This window comes from Diabrotica virgifera, chromosome 2 (genome assembly GCF_917563875.1).
Source record: "Diabrotica virgifera virgifera chromosome 2, PGI_DIABVI_V3a".
Taxonomy (NCBI): domain Eukaryota; kingdom Metazoa; phylum Arthropoda; class Insecta; order Coleoptera; family Chrysomelidae; genus Diabrotica; species Diabrotica virgifera.
In genome coordinates this window covers 87,941,688-87,961,644 of record NC_065444.1, presented here as the reverse complement: position 1 = coordinate 87,961,644, position 19,957 = coordinate 87,941,688, and the positions used below count along the sequence as shown (strand labels likewise).

Sequence of the window (19,957 nt, the reverse complement as noted above, 5' to 3'; positions counted from 1 at the left end):
CATTTTCATTATTTGAGTGGCTTCGTGATTACTATTACTTCCACCAAGTAAGCATCAAGTTAATGTATTACGATTACGATACGAATACGGAATGAGAGTGTAAATTATAAATTTCTAAAAAAGACAAAATTCTTTGTGATTGTGAATTGAGTGATTGTGTTAAAGCAGCTGAAGCTTCATTCATCGATCAAAGATCAAACTGAAGGATCTTACAGTGGTCAGTGGTAAGGTAAGCGTTTTATAAAATCACTAATGTAGTTTTAAAATTTTTTATTAGGTCAAAAATGTAATACTTTACACCCCTCAATTACATTAACCGAAATAAAATCCATTTTGATAAAGCAAATTATTCGCGAAGTTAAAACTAAAGCAAATTTATTAAATTTTAAAGCTGTTTTTCTTTTTATCGTTTAAATCGTTTTGATCAAAAACATTTTTTAATAATAAAATTATTGAGTTATTTTATTTTTCAAATTTTAATTATAAAAAAATTGGCACTTTTTTCAATGTACATATTTTCAAAACAAGCAAACATTTAAATAATTTTATAACAATTTGTACTATTTAAGAATATAATATTAGTCCATTCACTCACGGTAAAATATTGCAAAACCTCACAATTTCGAATCATAGATATATAGACAAGGCGAAAACGGCGGGTTCGAAGGGAAAAATATTCCCATGAGATTTTTTTGCATAATCACATTCGTGAGACATCCCAGAATAAGGTTCAAGAAGTCGCCCATGTGAAAAGTGGGCCAATTTTTTTTAACAATTTTTTTTTATCAAATTTCAAGAATCAATATTTTTGGCCTGAACAATTTTTTCTTTAATTTTTTGGACCATTCTGGACAAAAAAGTCTCTTATAATTTTTCTCTAAAGTTGATCGTTTTCGACTTATAAGCAATTTAAAATTGAAAAAAAAAACGAAAAATGGCGATTTTCAAGGCTTAATAACTCGGTTAAAAGTTATTATTATGAAAGTCAATATATGACTAAATCAAAGTTTAAAGCCCCCCCTACAAGATCCTGAAGAAATTTTTGTCATTATTTTATTACTAAGCTGTTATTTTTAAGAAATAATAATAAGCGCCATGCACGTGTGCGGGGCTGTAAATGCTGAGTGCGAGAGAGAAGCCATTCCAGCAGTCCAATTGTGCATCTTACTCGCACTCACATTTACAGCAGCGTCAATACGATCTAACCACTCATTGTTATTAATTAAAAATAACAGCTTATAGTAAATTAATGGCACAGATTTCTTCAGGATCATGTAGCGGCGACTTTAAACTTTGATTTAGTCACTTTCTGACTTTCAAAATAATAATTTTTGACCGAGTTATTAAGTCTTAAAAATGGCCATTTTCGCGTTTTTCAAATTTTAACTTGCTTATAACTCGAAAAAGATCAACTTTAGAGAAAAATTATAAGAGACCTTTTTTGTCCAGAATGGTCCAAAAAACCTAAAAAAAATTAGTCCGGGCCAAAAATATTGATTTTTTGCAATTTGATTAAAAAAAAATTGTTAAAAAAAATTGGCCCACTTTTCTCGTGGGCGACTTGTTGAACCTTATTCTGGGACGTCTCACGAATGTGATTATGCAAAAATAACTCATGGGAATATTTTTCCCAACGAACCCGCCGTTTCCGCCTTGTCTAATAGTCCAGACAAATAAGATTTTTCTCGTGACACATCCCCCTCCAGGCCGAAACCAAATTTTTTGAGTAGTATGGACATCAACATTATTAACCTATATGTTTCCTGCAGCTGATTTTGATGATATACATAGTTATAAACAAATGAAGATCAAAAAACGCTAAATTCTCGCTTTTTCGTCTATTACCAAAAATTTAAGCACTTTAAACAAATTTGAGAGTAAGAAACTCATAAATCGTATAAAAAACTTCAATATGGCGTTCGCTGAATATGTCTATCCTTATTGGTTGCTTAGAAAATTGCAAAATAAATCATAAATTTTCAGTTTTTATAAATATTCATAACTTATGTAAAAATTAACTTAGAACCATCTTATTACACGGAATGCTGATACTTCTTGTCTCTTGTTATTTAAAGTTATTTAATTTGTTTTTCCCAAATTCATTTTTTTGCAACACTACAAGTCAGAAAATTATGAGGCTACAATAATACTTCGGACAGTTTATGAAAGAAGAACATTTACCTATACTATTACCTTGATTTAAAATAAATGACAAAATAATTTTAAACAGTGTTAAATTATTTTGCAAAAACATTTTTTGCTTACTTATAAACAATTAGAATAACTTTTTAACCGCTACCCGTAGAAAAATTATTTTTTCATATTTAGAAAGACTGAATTTTTATACACATTTAGAAAGAAAAACAACTGTCCTAGGACAATTAGGGACAAAGTTAGCCCCCCCATTTTTTTAATTTACATGTTTTTGCAAAATAATTTTGGCATATTTATAAATATTTTTGTATCTTTTTTTAATTAAATTAATACTGTAAATTTTCTTCTTTCATAAACTATCCAAAGTATAACTGTAATTTCATTATTTTCTGACTTACAGTGTTGCAAAAAAAAAATAATTTGGGATAAACAAATTAAATAACTTTTAAACTATTTGACCAATTGCTTTGAAATTTAGGGTATAAATTAAGCACCATAAGTCTCAGCATTCGGTGTAATAAGAAGGTTCTAAGTTAATTTTTTACATAAGTTATGAATATTTATAAAAACTCAAAATTTATGATTTATTTTGCAATTTTCTAAGCAACCAATAGGTAAGGATAGACATATTAAGCGAACGCCATATTGAAATTTTTTATACGGTTTATGAGTTTCTTACTCTCAAACTCGTCCAAAATGCCTATTTTTTTAGTAATAGACGAAAAAAGCGAAAATTTACCGTTTTTTGATCTTCATTTGTTTATAACACTATGTACCTATATCATCAAAATCGGCTGCAGGAAACACATAGGTTATTATTATACATGTCAATACTACTCAAAAAATTTAGTTTCGGCCTGGAGGGGGTTGTGTCACCAACAGGATATTTTTTTCCTTATTTCTCTGAACTAATATTATGGTCCATTTACTCGGTTTTTGCTCCAAATTTTGAAGAACCACTGGGATTGACATGAAATTTGGCATATTGGCATACACATAGCTAACATGTCCAAGAAAAAAGTGATATTGTGCCGATGCGTGATTTTTTTTCTGAAAGTGAGTTTCACGGTTTCACACCTTCTAGAGGGTGAAAAAACATACCTTCAAAATAAGTCCGTAATTGGATAAAATGGACAATTCTAAAGAACTTTTGTTTTATGGGCTTTTTTTACAAAACAATACTCTTCGAGTTATTTGCGAGTGAATATGTTCATGTTTCAACAAACAAAAATGCGTTTCTATTCAACAGTTCATGGTAAATAACTCAAAAAGTAAGTATATTATCCAAAAAAATATTCTTAGCAAAAATATAGCTTATAAAAAACTTAAAAAAATGGTGTACCTATATATGAAGCCTGTATTGTAGACCTACCAGAAGCAGAGTTGTTGTAGCTAATGAAAAGTAATATCTTATTCCGTATTCGTCAAATTTGTCAAAAAATAAACCACAACTCATTGAAATATTTAATTTGAAATTTGACTGATAACAACCTACTTTTCATTAGCTGTAACTCTGCTTCTACTGGGTCTACAGACTCAGTATATACACCATTTTTTTTCACATTTTTCTAAGCTATATTTTTGGTATGAATATTTTTTCGAAAAAATAATTACTTTTTGAGTTATTTGTGTAAATCCGTCGAAGAACATGTTTTTCTTGTTGAAAAATGAACATTCACTCGCAAATAACTGGAAAAGCTTTTACTTAGAACAAAAGTTGTTTAGAATTAATCAGTTTACCCAATGGCGGACTTATTTTGAACTGATGTTTTTTCACCTCCGAGAAGGGCTGAAAACCCACCTCCAGGGCAAAAGCAACATCGGCACTATATCCCTTTTTTCTTTGACATATTAGCATTGTTAGCTATGTGTGTACCAAATTTCATGTCAATTCAAGCGGCTCTTTAAAACCCACAGCAAAAAGCATAATATGTATGTATGTAAGAAAACTAAGGGTCTTTGTGAAAGTCCAGTCCATATAGTTATAGTTGAAGAGGGGGCGGCATAATTGGAATTGCACGCGGGCGATCAAACTGTTAGCGGCGGCTCTGACCTAGTTGAAGTCAACTCTAACTGAGAATCAACTTGAACTGTAACATATACATACACCATACACCTAATATTTAGGTACCACAAAGGCGAAAATTTCAAACCAATAAACCTGTTGCCACATCCGTACAGAATGCTTACCAAAATAATTACTGACAGGCTATTAAATAAATTCGATAGTTACCACCCTGTTGACGTAGTTCCATAGAACACCTACAGACAATAACGACACTTATCGAAAAGTGCAACGAATACAAAGAACCTCTTCATTTGGCATTTGTGGATTACAATAAGCCATTCGATTCCATAGAACTCTGGGCCGTAGAAGGAATGAATAGCACAAGGATCGATTCTAGATATAGAATACTCCTCAAATACATATACGACAATGCAACCAGTGGCGGCTGGTCTGTAAGTGAAGGGGGAGGTCAGAGGTCATATCCGGTGGTTCAAGATTTTTTAGGAACAAGTCTTCATTACTAATCGTCAAATAAATCAGATAAATAGTATGATATAATATATGTAATTATAACAGCCAGAATATCAACAAACTACTTAAACTCAAAACCTAAAATAAATAAAAACTTACATTTTTATGCGTATTTAAAAAGTAAATCGATTCCTCTGGTCTTAGATTTTGCGAAATGATCGATCACTTGCTCGTTGAAATTTGTGATCGTTCGAATTAAAGATTTCTCCATAGTTAACATAGCTAAAGCACACAACCTGTCCTCTCCCATAGTATTTCTTAAAAACGTCTTGATGCGTTTTAACGTAGAGAAGCAACGTTCACTTTCCACTGTAGTCATCGGCAAAGTACATAAAACGTTCAATAATTTTACACATTAAGAAAAGGTATCACATAAATTGTTATTTATGAATAACTGTAGAATTGAAATAATCCCGCTGTTTTTATCAAAATCTTCACGATCATACATCACTTCAAGTTCGGTTTTCAGTTTGAAATAGTTTATAAGTGGATAGTTGACTTTGACTAACTTTAGTGTATCTTCGGGAAATTGTTTCCTGTAGTCTATAAACCTTTCAGCATAAAAAAGTTGAGCAATCACAAGATGTTCACTAAAACTGAATCGATGTTGAATTTCTGATAAAACGATATCACACACTTCCAGTGAAGTTTGACGTTTTGAGTCCTCATGTCTTGGCCGTTTATTAGAAACTGTCGTGCATAACGATGAGGGCTGTGAAGAATTGCTTAATACTTTGGCTCTGATTTTTTCAGTGCACTCTTTAAACTTGGCAATATAGTTTTTAACATTTAAAACATCGATATTACGTTTCTGAAGTTGATTAAACAATATGTCACAATGCGGCATAATCATATGGAAAAAATCTAACCAATATAAGAAATCAGTATCTTTTAAGTAATTTTTCAATCCAATGGCTTGACTTAAAGTATTATTATCGTCTTCATTTTCTATAATTTTCTCCAAGCAAGCTAGAATATCTTTTTGATATAAAAATACAGTTTCTACGCATCGTGCATTAAAGTACCATCTCGTTGGCGCTGCTTTAGGTAGTCTTACCTTCACAACTTCGTCCAAAACCGCTGTCCTCTTAGAAGATTTTCCAAAAAATGACGAAAAGCTGTGTAAACTGGCAAAGAATACCTTTACACTCTTGTTCTGTCCAACCGCTTTTTGTAAAATTAAGTTTAACTGGTGGGCATAGCAGTGTATGAAAGTAGCTGAGTGATATTTTTGTCTTACTTTGTTTTGAACACCACCAAATTTTCCACTCATAACGGAAGCTCCATCGAAACTTTGAGCGACTAGTTTTTCTGGAGTTTTATTTATTTCTAAACTGTCCAATTCATCCATAATAACGTTGGCCAGATTTTCTGCTTTAGTTCCTATCGGATTAATAAATTTCCAGAACCTTTCGTACACATTACCATTTAATACGTAGCGAAAAATAATGCGACCATCTGTGTTTTATTTGAACTATCTGTAGTTTCATCTGCTTGAACGGCAAGAAAATCGGATTGTTGAATTTCAGATTTTATTTTATGATGTACGACAGCCAACATTGACTCTAGTAAATCATTTTGTATTGACTTCGATATACCTTTAAAAACTGAACTTTTGTCTAGATGTTCTTTAAAAATCGAATCCAGTTCTGATACGAAATTTACTAAACCGCGAAATACACCGGGATTTTCAGATAATTCCATTTCATCATGGCCTTTTAACGCGAGTTCAAACGCTCCGCAGAGCTTTATACAGTCAATAATTTTATTTAAAATGTATCGGTTTTTTGTTACATTGTCATTAAAAATTTTAATTGATTGTCTATACGCACTATCTAATTGCATTCGGATTTCGGCACGGCCCAGAGTTGCAAAAGACAATGGCACTTTTCATGTGATTACCAGACAAAGAATGTTTTTTTATTTTATCTTTCAAGTGTTTTAAATCAGTAACCCCCGTTTTGCACCACACTGGATCGTTAGAAAATAGTAAACACGGAAAACAATAAAATGCATTCGATACCTGACATCCACAAAGCCAGTCTGACAATTCATACATATTTTGGCGAAAATACCGATGAACAGGTTTATTTTTGTCCATTGTAGTCTGTTTGATTTCAAGACACGGTTTTGGAATTCCGCAATCTTTAAACTTCAAACGTTCATTAAAATTTAATTTCATTTGGCGTTGGAGTTCATTTATACTAACCACTACCGAAATTTTATAAAAATCTATAATAAAATAATATTAATCTCACGAACGCACTTAACTTAACTTTGTAAATTCCGAACTAATCTTACTCCCTGCGTAGATAGTCACGTCTCAACCGTAGATAAAATAGAAACTGAGAGATTTTAGTCTCAACAACGAAAACGATACCTACGGTCTACGGTCAATGACCACGATTTGGTACCAACTTGCATATAAGTGCGTATTTTCGTGAACGTTCGGATTCCCAGTGCTGTATTCTCACAGTGAGGTCAAATAAATTTCTTGACCATCGTGAATGTTCGTATTTAGCTGTTTAAGAGTAATATTGCGGTAGTTTCAGTCAAAGATAAATTTGGCTTTTCGGTACCGTCAAACAGCTCGTATTTCATGTTTATTTATCGGTAATCTTTTGGCGGCATCTTTGTCGCTATATTTTACAACAGCAAAATGACTGAAAAGTCAATACACTAAAAGCAAAATTTAACTTTGAAGGATACTATTGTATTCCGAACATTTTTAATACAGAAAATTTTCTTTTTTTAAGGAAATAATTACATTATAATCGTTTGATTATTACAGGAAGGTCATTGACCAATTGACCTAAAGGAATAACCGCCACTGAATGCAACTATGCAAATAAATGTATCAGAAGGTCTAACAACAAGCAAAATAGAACGAAGAGAGAAGTTAGACAGAGAACAAAAACAAATAAAACAAAAGTGATGACAAATCAATATGTCACAATCGACTTAGATGGAACTGATATCGAAAGTGTTGAAAAGTGTATATACCTAGGTCACACGATCAAACTAGGCAAACAGAATCAAACGGCAGAAATCGCTAGAAGAATCCAAATGACTTGGGCAGCAGTAGCAAGACTCAGGGATGTATTGATGAACAAAAAGATACCAATAAATCTAAAGAAAAGGGTATTCAACAGTTGTATTCTACCAATTAGCGGAGACGATGACACAGAGATATCAGCCAATAGATTGAGAACGACACAGAGGGCGATCAAACGAGCTATGTTAGGGATATCTCTGAGGGAACATATACAAAAAGAAGACGTGCGAAGCACGACGAAAGTGGAACATGTAATTGGAAGAATTGAAATGCAAATGAAACGGACCTGGGTAGGACACGTGGCACGACAAAACATCGAAATGTGGACGAGAAACATTGTACATTGGAGACCACGCAAGTACAGTCGTAGTAGAGGAAGGCCACAAAAACGATGGCTAGGCGACATCAATGCAAAAATGGGGAGAAACTGGCACCAAATAGTACAAAACATAGAAGAATGGAGAACTCATGGGAAGGCCTTTGTCCAGGAGTGGATGCAAACAGGCTGAAGAAGAAAATAATATATATTCATACAAAATTTAATTCGATTAAACGATGACGGTCGCGAAATCAATCCTTTCTCCCCATCCTAAAATAGATTTTACATTTATTTTAAATTTAAATACTTCTACACAATTTATGTATACATACACATAATATATATACGTACAAAATTTATTTCGCCGAAGAGATGACGGTCGCGATGACGGTCGCCAAAAAAATCATTTTTCCCCATCCAAAAATAGGTTTCACATTTATTTTAAATTTAAATACTTCTATACAATTTATATATTATACATACACATAATATACATACGTACAAAATTTATTTTGCCGAAGAAATGACGGTCGCGATGACGGTCGCCAAAAAATCATTTTTCCCCATCTCAAAATAGGTTTTACATTTATTTCAAATTTAAATACTTTATACAATTTATATATACATACACATAGGAGAATGGGGGGCATGACGGGGTCGCGAGGTAAGACGGGGTACCGCACACAAACAAGAAACTACACGTTGGTGAATAGCATGCAGTAACTCAATAGGAAGAGTCATTCGACTAACTGTCACTGCAAGAGAAACCGTGAATGAGAGTGCACGCGTTTTTTGTTTACAAACGGAAAACTGTTTTAGCGCTTCGTTGATCTAATTTTGTGCAAGGACAACCATCGTTATTTTAAGGTAATTATGATCACCTCATTAATGTCTTTTTTATCGTTGTTTACTAGTATTCTTATTTTGATAATGGCATATTGTTTGTGTGAATACGTTAAACATTTAATTAGTGAATTTTTTTTTGTTCAAAGTTACCTGTTGAGGCAAGATGGGGTATTGGGTGCGGGGTATGATGGGAAATTGGTGGTAAGTCTGGGTTAATTTAAATTTCTTAATAAATAACATTGGATTATTGTTTTAGATAATATCATTGTACGTACTTACAAGAAAAAAACAAAAAGAGAAGAGTGGTCGAGAGATGCTATGAAAACAGCCATAGATAAAGTGACATCGTCAGAACCCTGGGTAGGCTGCCAGATCTGTGGATGTTGAGCTCACAATGCTTGTGCTGGGGTGGACAATGAAGATCTGGAGTAAATACACATTTTTGTTTGTTTTGTGAGAATTAATTAGCATCACCATCAGGCCCCAATTCCATTACCCCATCATACCCCATAGTATGGGGCAAGATGGTTTTTCATAATGTTCTTATTAATGGCTAATTGTTGAAAAATGTGATAGGTTGATTTTATAAAGATTGTACCAAATCATAGTTAGATTAATGACGTAACGCGCCATCAATTAGTAATAGTAATAAACGTAGTAATTATGTTGTATTTTTGTTATTTTCCTTAGCTACCCCATCATACCCCCCTTCCCCTAATATATATACGTACAAAATTGATTTCGCCGAAGAGATGACGGTCGCCAAATAAATTCTTTTTCCCCTTCCAAAAATAGGTTTTACATTTATTTTAAATTTAAATACTTCTATACAATTTATATATACATACACATAATGTATATACGTACAAAATTTATTTAGCCAAAGAGATGACGGTCGCGATGACGGTCGCGAAATAAATCCTTTTTCCCCGTCTTAAAATATGTTTTACATTTATTTTTTTAAATACCTCTACACAATTTATATATACATACACATAATATATAGCATAAGCGATGACGGTCGCGCTGACGGTCGCGAATTCAATGCTTTTTCCCCTATCCAAAAAGTGCACAACGTCCCTAAAGAAGTTTTCACTTCAAAAAAGAATTTAGAACTCAGTTTTCTATTTACCATTTATATTTTATGAAGTTTTTTACTAAAATAACTTCAAAATAGGAAGTGGTTCGAATTTATGAATTTTACGAAATAAAAGGCTGATATCGAGCAGTGAGTTTTATTTAATCTTGCTCAAGTATCCTTTCGCTCCTACAGCATCTTCAGGGGCATTTCGTCAAAAAAGGAAGGTACCCAGGCAACCAAGAGACGTCATATAACGTCGAGGAAACGTCAGTTTTTGGTTGAATATACACACATGGTTGAACATTACGTCATATAGACGTCTTTTGTAGGTGATTTTAAATACGTAAGATTAATTTCGTTAAAATACGTTTAAAAAACATTCTCATTTCAGACAGCCTAAGTCTGACGTCACGAAATTAGGAGGAGCTTAAAAATTACAAAACAAAGGTTATGTTTCATGTTTGTATCGTCGACGTCGTGTCGTTTCATTTCATTGTTTATCGTCGTATTTTGCCAATTTTCGATTCATTTGGATTTTATTTGCTGTTTTTTTGTGTATTTTTTAAAACTTTTGTTTGTCATTTGTGAACTTTATAAACTTACCACAATGCAAAGTGATTATTTAAGGAAATTATTATTGGAAACTCCATATGTCGGAGAAAGGTAGGCGAAACAATTTTTATTTACTGTTCATTTTCCCTGATATTTATCAATAATGATGAATTTTGCAAGCAATAACATTATTTCTTTTATTGTTTTAGATATTCATTGAACCTGAAAATAATTTTAGATCCATATACAATTCAGTCATCAGAATTGGATTTTACAGTAAAGTGCATTCCACCAATTACTATTATAGATATTTATACATATCTGGTGGAGTATCACAGTTACTAGGTACTCTAACTAGCAGATGAGAGCATACAAAAGCCTTCAGTCAGGCACATAAGCCTTCACAACTGGATTTGTTTTGAAAGTTGGAGTAAAAATTGTTAATGATTTCTATATTATTGTTGGAAAGGTATGCCTTTATTTTATTATTCACCATTAAGAAATATATGGATCACAGTATTAGGGTCTTTTGGATAAATTGGTTTTAAATATTAGATTTATTACGTTTATATATCTGTATGAAACCAGACATATTGTCATCCTAATTTGTAAACTATGTAACTCCATAATTCTCTGAAAATGAGTTATTACTGCCATATGTTTGAAAAAGTCCCTACTTCTCGTTTCAAAAGGATGCACATGCATATTTTTACCAGATGAGTAAACAGTGACATCTTCGTATACACCGTATCTCCCTTGCGGCAAATTTAGTACGAAAAATATGTAACTCCCCAGTTTGTCATACCACACGACTGACCTCACTGTTTGGAAAGTGGCAGGCTCAGAACACGCTATTTTCAAAAAAAAGTTGGTCGTAAGTAATATCAAATACTCATTAAGCAATATACAAATGTTAGTGATATGTGTATCTATAAAATATTCCATTTTAGCATCCTATCTTTTAAAATGTAGTAGTATTCACATTAGTCATATTTAGAGAAATAGTTCTTTGTGTTTCTTGTAAAATTTTGATAAATGGAGTTACGCAGTTTACATATTAGGTCGACGACATGTAATTGCTATGACAGAAAAGAGAATAAGTCATGATTGTTTGTTCTAAATTTATAGGTATTATAATTATATGAATGTCTGATTTTAAATAAAATATTCTCAATCATTGTAAAAAACGCAAATACTCTAATAAAAATAAATTTTTGTAGTTGAAGCATTCCCACAAAGATAAAATATTTTTTTATGTGAAGCATTCCCAAAAAGCTAATGCTAAACCACTAGATGCTTGGGTGATAGCCAGTTCTGATGGCATAGCAAATGCACATTGTATGTATATGGCCGGTAATAGTGAAGTCTGCGGCCATATTGCAGCAATATTATTTGCAGCTGAGTATGCCCACAGTAAGACAGAAGAAGAACCCAATGCATGTACAGATGTTACAGCTATGTACACGGTTTGGAGATAGCAACATATGCATTATCTGATGAAAAACTAATGAGTTTTGAAACTGTCCGGTCAGAGTGCTTGTTGCGCTCTCTAAACGAACTGAAATATAAAACGGTTTTGGCTTCGTGTTGCAGCGATATGAAAATGGTTATTCATTTTTAATTATAATGTACTTCTTCATCATGAGTATTTATGTATTAGTCTTTTAAGTGTGTATTTATTGTGATAATTACTATCAACGTATAATAATAATAAAGATATGCCTGTGTATTTGTATCGTTTAAAGTATGAGTAATTTTTTTTTGAAACTTTTATGTAGCAATATATTACTTATAAACATTCTAACAATAAGCAACTTTGGAGCTCCAAAGAAAACACTAGATTATAATCTCATTATGGATAGGTTGGATTTTGCTGCTGTATCACATAGGTCCAGACCATTTTGAGTATTGTATGTATACCAACAGTTTGTTACAGTAATTCTTCTTGAGAACTATTGGAGGTGTTTATTTGTTTTTGATGATTAGTTTCTGTTAATGAAGTACATAATTAATCATAGGCGTAACCAGGGGGGGGGTTTTGGGGGTTGTAACCCCCCCCCCCCCCCATTGGGATGTACTTTGAGCTCTATATGCTTAACACCATAGCCCTCAGAGACCTTCCAGTAGTTGTAACCCCCCCCCTTTCAGGTAGTTGTAACCCCCCCTTAGGATCATCCTGGTTACGCCTATGTAATTAATTATGTGTTATTGAGTTTAATTAAATTAATTTTTAGCCTTCTAAGATTGCTTCTAAAAAAACTACGTTTTTTCATATCACGTATTTAAAACGTGATACAAAGTAGGGGAAAGACGGTCAAAACGGGGTAGCTGCCTAAAACGGGGTACCCCCTTTTTTTCAAATATCACTCGCTCCATCTATACGACGTTAATGAAATTATATTATACACGCCTGTTTACGCCTTCTGTCTTAAAGCAGATATAATTAACTGTTAGGCGATTGTTGTGAAGAGTAAATATGCATTTTTAGTTAACCAAGTTATAATATCGGCCGAAAAATAATCCATCGTTAGTATTACTAAAACAGTTTATTATTTAATGTCATTACTTCCAACTAAAAGTGAATGTGTTCTACAGTATTCGTTTGTTATTATGTTAAAAAATAAAAACTTATAATAACTTCAACAGGTCATAATCTCAAAATCTGCTCTTTGGGCAAAATGGAGTACCAATAGGTTGGGTAAAATGGGGTACCCTTTTTGCTATACCTATTGGTAGTCTTTACCCTTTTACCATACCAAGTAAGATATCCGATGATCAAACCAAATCACAGACGAGTAAGAAATTGCAATTTGAATAAAACTAAAAAAGTAGAGTCAGATTCAGAAGGCGAAGATAGTGACACTAACTGGTTCTGCGGAAACTTTTATTCAAGTTTCACAGAAGGATGGATAAGCTGATCCAGTTGCCTTAAATGGGCTAAAAACTCATGTGCAGGTGTAGAAGATGAGGATGATGAAGTAGTACTTGTATGGGAATTTTGTCAATAGGCTTTTCTTGGTTTCAATGTGGTACCCCATTTTACCCTAAACGACGGGCATAATGGGGCAATTTACATTAGTTTCTGTTTTTTCATATAATAAAAAAAACTTTGACTTTTTTTAATTTAAATTATATTAATAAATAGTTACTACTATAACAATGATATTTGTCTTATTTTAAGACCTTAAAAGTTACAGATTTTTTTTAAATCCCAATTTAAACCTTAAGTACCCCATTTTTCCCGCCTTTCCCCTACGTGAATTATGGTGAAACAAATCAATATAAAAACTACGTTTTTCATATCACGTATTTAAAACGTGATAAAAATGACGTGAATTATGGTGGGACATATTCACGTGATTTTCGACGTCGAAAAAACGTGATAAACTGACGTCGTTTGGTGATAATTATGACGTTTTTTCAACGTTTTGTAAACGTTATTTGGTTGCCTGGGTATCCTCGAATGTCATTAATTGTCTGAAGTTGTGGCAACTTAAATTAACATATCTAACAAATACTTAACTTACACAACACTATAACGTACAAACAGATACATTTATCTGTTTTTACCTCCATCTTCAAAATGTAAAAATTACCTGCACTCAAATTTATCTGTTCGTCTTTCGTGTAGTGTACGTTAAATATTTGTTAGATATATGTTAATTTAAGTTGCCACCACTTCAGACAATGACATATTCGAGGATACCTTCCTTTTTTGACGAAATGCCCCTGTAGATGCTCTAGGAGTGAAAGTATACTTGGACAAGATTGAATAAAACTCAGTGCTCGATATCTACCTTTTATTTCGTAAAAAATAACTTTGTTTTATTTATTTTCATTTTATTATTATAATTTCATAATAATTAATTTTCTTTTACGCTTTATTTATACAAAAAAACAAAATTAAACCCTTAGTTTATTTAACATGAAAATCAATCTTATAATATAACAGTAATTTGTTTCTTGATTGTTTGTGTTGCCCTATATTCAATAGGATTTACAATATAAGATTGGTTCTAAAATTAAATTATCACGTGATTGTTTGCGTACAATAATTTCATTTTGGCAACTGATTAAACAAAATCAGTTGTTGTCCGTTGTTTTCATGTAGTTTCTAATATAAATTTTGCTTAATATGGCTGTACAACGCTGATGAAGACACGGTTAAACACAGTATAGGTAATAGCATAGATATATAATACTCTAGATTGCGCCTTACGATCTTAAAATGGGTGACGGTTGCGACAGAGATAAATGAGCCTATTTGGTCGGTAGTCTCTTTCTAATTCAAGGGGAGTATCGACGACGTCACTATCCTACTCTGTCGTCGAATATTTTAGATGGTTTGACAGTTCGAGCGGATGGCGACGAGAACTGGTCGTTTGTCTTCGGACGTGGATAATCCTGGTTCGAATCCCATACCAATCTTTACTTTTTTTTATTTTTTATTTAATCAATATTGCGTTTATTAGATATTATTACATCTCTAAAGTAAATCTATGGAAAGAAATATATAACAAATAAGAAAAACTGTGTAGGTACCTATAGATTTTTAAAAATATAAAAGCCAATGTTATTTTTTTAATAAGTTAATTGTAGAATAGTATAAAGTAATTGTTAAAAATATTCGTAAAAAATTACCAATAATTAATATCAACATAATGTACCATCGATTTATTAATTGAATCGGTCATTTCAAAAACAACATGAGTCACATATATTCCTAATTTTACAGAAGAGCAAAGAAAACTAACTATATAGTCGAAAGATGGATGAAATGGATGACATCAAAATTCAAAGTTATATTGTAGTTTTGTTCCTAATGTTTTTACTGGACTAGTGTCGTTTTTGCACACAACGTTTATCTTAAAGGAGTCTATTCCTCTCAAAAAGTTAGTTTCTGAAAATTGTGGACTTTGCTGTTTTTGAAATGACCGATTCAATTATAAGTAATTAGACATTATTTTTATTTATGAAAACATTGTTACAATTTTTTAAAAAGTAGAAGCAAAACAAACATTCACATCATTCGAATAAGGACGAATTTATATCTATTAATAACGAATGACTTTTATTTTACTATGCAGTTCACAAATGATGTATTCCAATATTAACTTACTATACATGGATACATTTATTATCTGCTAGATTTACTTAGGTCCATTTTTCAGATGTAAAAATATCTAATAAACGCAATATTGATTAAATAAAAATAAAAAAAGTAAAGTTGGTATGGGATTCGAACCACGATTATCCACGTCCGAAGACCAAAGACCATTTACCGTCACCACCCGCTCCAACTGTCAACGCATATTACTCGATAAAGTGGGATATTCACGTCGTCGATATTCCCCTTAAATTAAAAAGAGACTACCGACCAAATAGGCTCATTTATCTCTGTCGCAACCGTCACCCATTTTAAGATCGCAGGGCGCAATCTAGAGTATTATATATCTATGGGTAATAGGTATTTAGTCCATTCCGAAGTTGTAGTTTGTTTTGACATTTCCGTTTTATTTAACCTAACCTATGTTTTGTGTTTTATTGTGTTGTTTACAAGGAGTTGTATATTGAAATTGAATTGATTCTTGTTTCATTGAATATAGAGGAGTTGTTCTGTTGCAAGTTGTTCTAGTTTTGTTGTTTTAAAATCTGCGAAAAACTATTTATAGATAATGGTGAACTTAAACAAGAAATGGACATGCAGTTTGCTGATTACTTAATTGTGTACTCACAACACATAGGTACAGGCATTATGCAAATACATACCATTTAGAGGATACTTCATTCAAATTGGAGGACTCTGCGATATTGGGCTTCCTTAATAGTTTACCAGACGTAGACACTGTCTTTTTCTTGGTAGAAAATGACACCTGTTTCACCCTTTCTGAATTTTCTCAAGTCTCATATTTGGATCAACGTGAAATTTGTTGGCTTTCACAGCTTTAATTTGATTAACGGCTGTCATTAAAATATCTTCACTGTTGCATTTTTGACCTAATGCAATTACTTACAGTGCTGAGCAGATAGTATCTCATGTAATTTCTATCTATCCCTCGGTTTTTGATGTGTGCGTAGGTGCTGAAGACTCCAGTTCTTCCCAAATATCACTGCTTGGAACTTAATTATTTAGTGTGACTCATGTAATACAAAGGTAGTGAATGTGCTGGCAAATATTTGATTGAATTAAAGATTTGATTGAATTTAATTTAATAAAATAATCAAGGCAAGTACATGAGTAGGAATGGTAGCATATTTTACATAGTATGTAGCTGACAAGATAACATACATTAAACAGTTTCTCTGTAACAGTACATATTTTTGAGTTTGTTTTATTTTTAATTATCCATTTTTTAAATTCATCATTTCCTTCCACACTTTCAATATCAAATTTATAATTTGTGGCTACAATTAATGGCAGTCAATCAATCAGTCCTTTTTCCTGAAAGCCACAAAAATGTTGACAAAATTAAATCAAAACATATTTACAAACCTTTTGTTATCTGAATTAGTCTTTCCACTTGTTTATCTCGAGTGTAGTGTGTCAAATTATGCATGCTTTTATCTAGTTGTTTCACCTTTTTATAATACTGTGCATACTCTCCAAGTAATTCCTTTCTATAACAGTAGAACCCCGACTTAGTATTCAAACTATAATTTTTACTCAGGTACTCATAAAATTTAACAGTACCAGAATCATTCTCCAGTTGGAAAATTCAACAAATCTATTTAAAAGTTGTTAACTTCTAAAGTACTTTGTATAAATTTCAAGCACTTGTATACATACTTCCATTCTTTTTTCAACTACAGAAATTTTTGTTAGATTAGTTTTCCAGGCACAATCAATGTGCCAGGAACAAAATAATCGATTAGACACAGCTGTCACATTATCACTGCTGTCCATCCGTTATAAAAAGTTTCCATTATATCTCTCATAAACATATCTGTAGTGATATTATTAGGTAGAAATTGTAGTATTCATTCTATTTGAAATCATGTATGTCACAGCAACGCCTTCACCAATATTAGTTCCATAGGTACCATCAATACAAACAATTTTTTTTGCAAATGTCATGACAGCATAACGTTGTACATATATCATTCATAATGATAATGCAGAAATCTGAGCAATCTAAATTATGCTGACTATCCTCAGAGCCTTGAGGTCTGTAGTATAATACACTGGCTACACACTACGTTTTGCCTGAGACCATGTCTGCAGAGACTCATTTGCGCAGGTAAGAGCAGCAAGACGGTATCACATGTAAGCCTCCAAGCGCCGCCTGTACTCTCGTCAACATGCTGAAGATTTTACCTGTGCAGTTTTACTTGAAGTGTGGTCAGAAGTTCAGTCCGGCAAAAGTTTTCAAGGTGGACAGTCGAAATGAGTGATATTAGAAGCATTGCAAACCTATTCTTAATTGAAGAGTTGTACAAATTTTTGAGCTGGCATGCATTATGGAAGGTGAAAAGTAGAGAATGAAGCATACACTTTAATGATTGAAAAATTAAAAGAGGCAATATTTTATTTTTATATTTTTAGTTCATTCTAAAATAGAGAATTCTTTTAAATCATATAAATTTCTTTTACCATTTTAGTATTTAATTTTCCAATATTGGGGTACTACTGCCAAAAAAAATTTATATACTTATAATAATAGAATATAATAATTAATCAACTTATGTATTTCTGCTAAGTTCTGACACTGTTTTCTTGTGGCATATTTAATGTAGTATTATGTTCATATGGGATTGAGCCACTGTTGTAGGTGTAAAGAAAATTGCATTTCTTAATTTACTACTGATTGGTGTTTCAATTTCCACTCCGGAAGTCTTTCTACTCTCTACAAAAATTTAAGCAGAATTTTGGGCATGGATGCCAAATTTTTGTCGAAATAAAAGATGCTAATCGAATTTCTAACTGTCTAAGAAATTTCCTGCTATTTCTATTGTTGACACTTGACACACATATTTGTTGCATATTTGCGTTTGTGGAATAATCATATCTACCTGAAAAGGTATTTTGTAAGTTTCTATCAATTAAAAACCATGATTAATTTAAAAAAATTTCTTTATTAAACTATATCTACGTTCACAATATTTAGAACTTGAATTAAATTCTATAATTAAACTATATTATGAATTACACCATGGCTATTTTGGCATGGTACACTACCTTCATTATTGAAATACCATAAAAAAAGTTTATCCTTAGTTTGCTTGGCGTCTCTGGAAATACTTATATAATGTTATCTCTGCATATCAATGAGATTAGAATCTTCTGTTCTTAAACCATTCCTATTGTCAACGTCTAAGCTTCCAATGGGAGTATAGGTTGAAGCATATTTAATTCTCAAAAAGTTATGGAGTACACAATATGTCATGACAATGATATATACAGTTTTTAGATTTAAATTAATAGTGGTATGGAAAATTCAAAATCTGTTAGCTAAAATACCAAAGGCATTTTTTACAACTCGCCTTGTCCTTGACAGGCGGTAATTGAATATTTTGCGTTCATTTGTTAATTCTCTTTGATTAAACGGTTTTAAGAAATGTGGAGCTAAGGCAAAAGCTTCAACACCAATAAACACGTCACTAAGCATTTTATCTGAACCACTGAGGCGATCAAAGACTGGAATTTGTAATGTATTTTCTTTTAATTTGTTGTAAAATATTGTTTGCTCTATAACACCTCCATCACAAATTCTCCCATTCACGCCAAATTCGTATATTAGGAACTCATAATTAGCATTTACAACTGCCATCAAAACCATACTATGAAATCCTTTATAGTTATAAAAATAGGAACCTTGCCTATTTGGTAGAATACTCTGCACATATTTGCCGTCAACGGCACCGAAGCAATGGGGAAAGTTCAATCTTGCTTCAAATTCCTTTGCTATATGTTTCCATTATTCTTGTGGCTTTGGAATCTAACAAAAATATTTTTTTAGGATTTCTCTGACACAGTTTCCAGTACAGAACTGCCACAGGAATCTCCAGTGGAGTTGCAACCGCTCTCACGGACGTCCACAAATCAAGTTACAAAACTGTTACATGACTCTATTGGAGTTGCAACCGCAATTGGATAAAAGTGAAATTCGAATAATGCCAGAAAGACTATAACCGTCCAAAGTGATAGTGTGAAATTAAAATCAAATGATTACGTATAAATCATATTTATAATAATTATAAATAGTAGCTGTATTTTTTAAATAAACAGATTTGATAAGTTATATTATTTTTCTACAGTTGGTATGTTTTAATAAATATATTTTAAGACTACTGACAGTATTGTTGGTACTTTGGATCTTTTATTTATAGTAGAGGATCCAATATAATGTCGATCTGCACCGATCTGTTTAATAATGGATTAAAATTATTGGATATGTAATTTAGTATGGTAAC

General features: G+C 32.2%; 1 long non-coding RNA gene across 1 annotated transcript; it reads left to right on the top strand.

Annotated features, from left to right (window-relative positions):
- Nucleotides 1–14,735: 14,735 nt before the first annotated feature.
- LOC126879550 (uncharacterized) lies at nt 14,736–19,785 on the top strand. The gene is made up of 2 exons (XR_007696115.1): nt 14,736–16,290; nt 19,504–19,785. It is a non-coding gene; the product is annotated as an uncharacterized LOC126879550 (long non-coding RNA).
- Nucleotides 19,786–19,957: the final 172 nt, after the last annotated feature.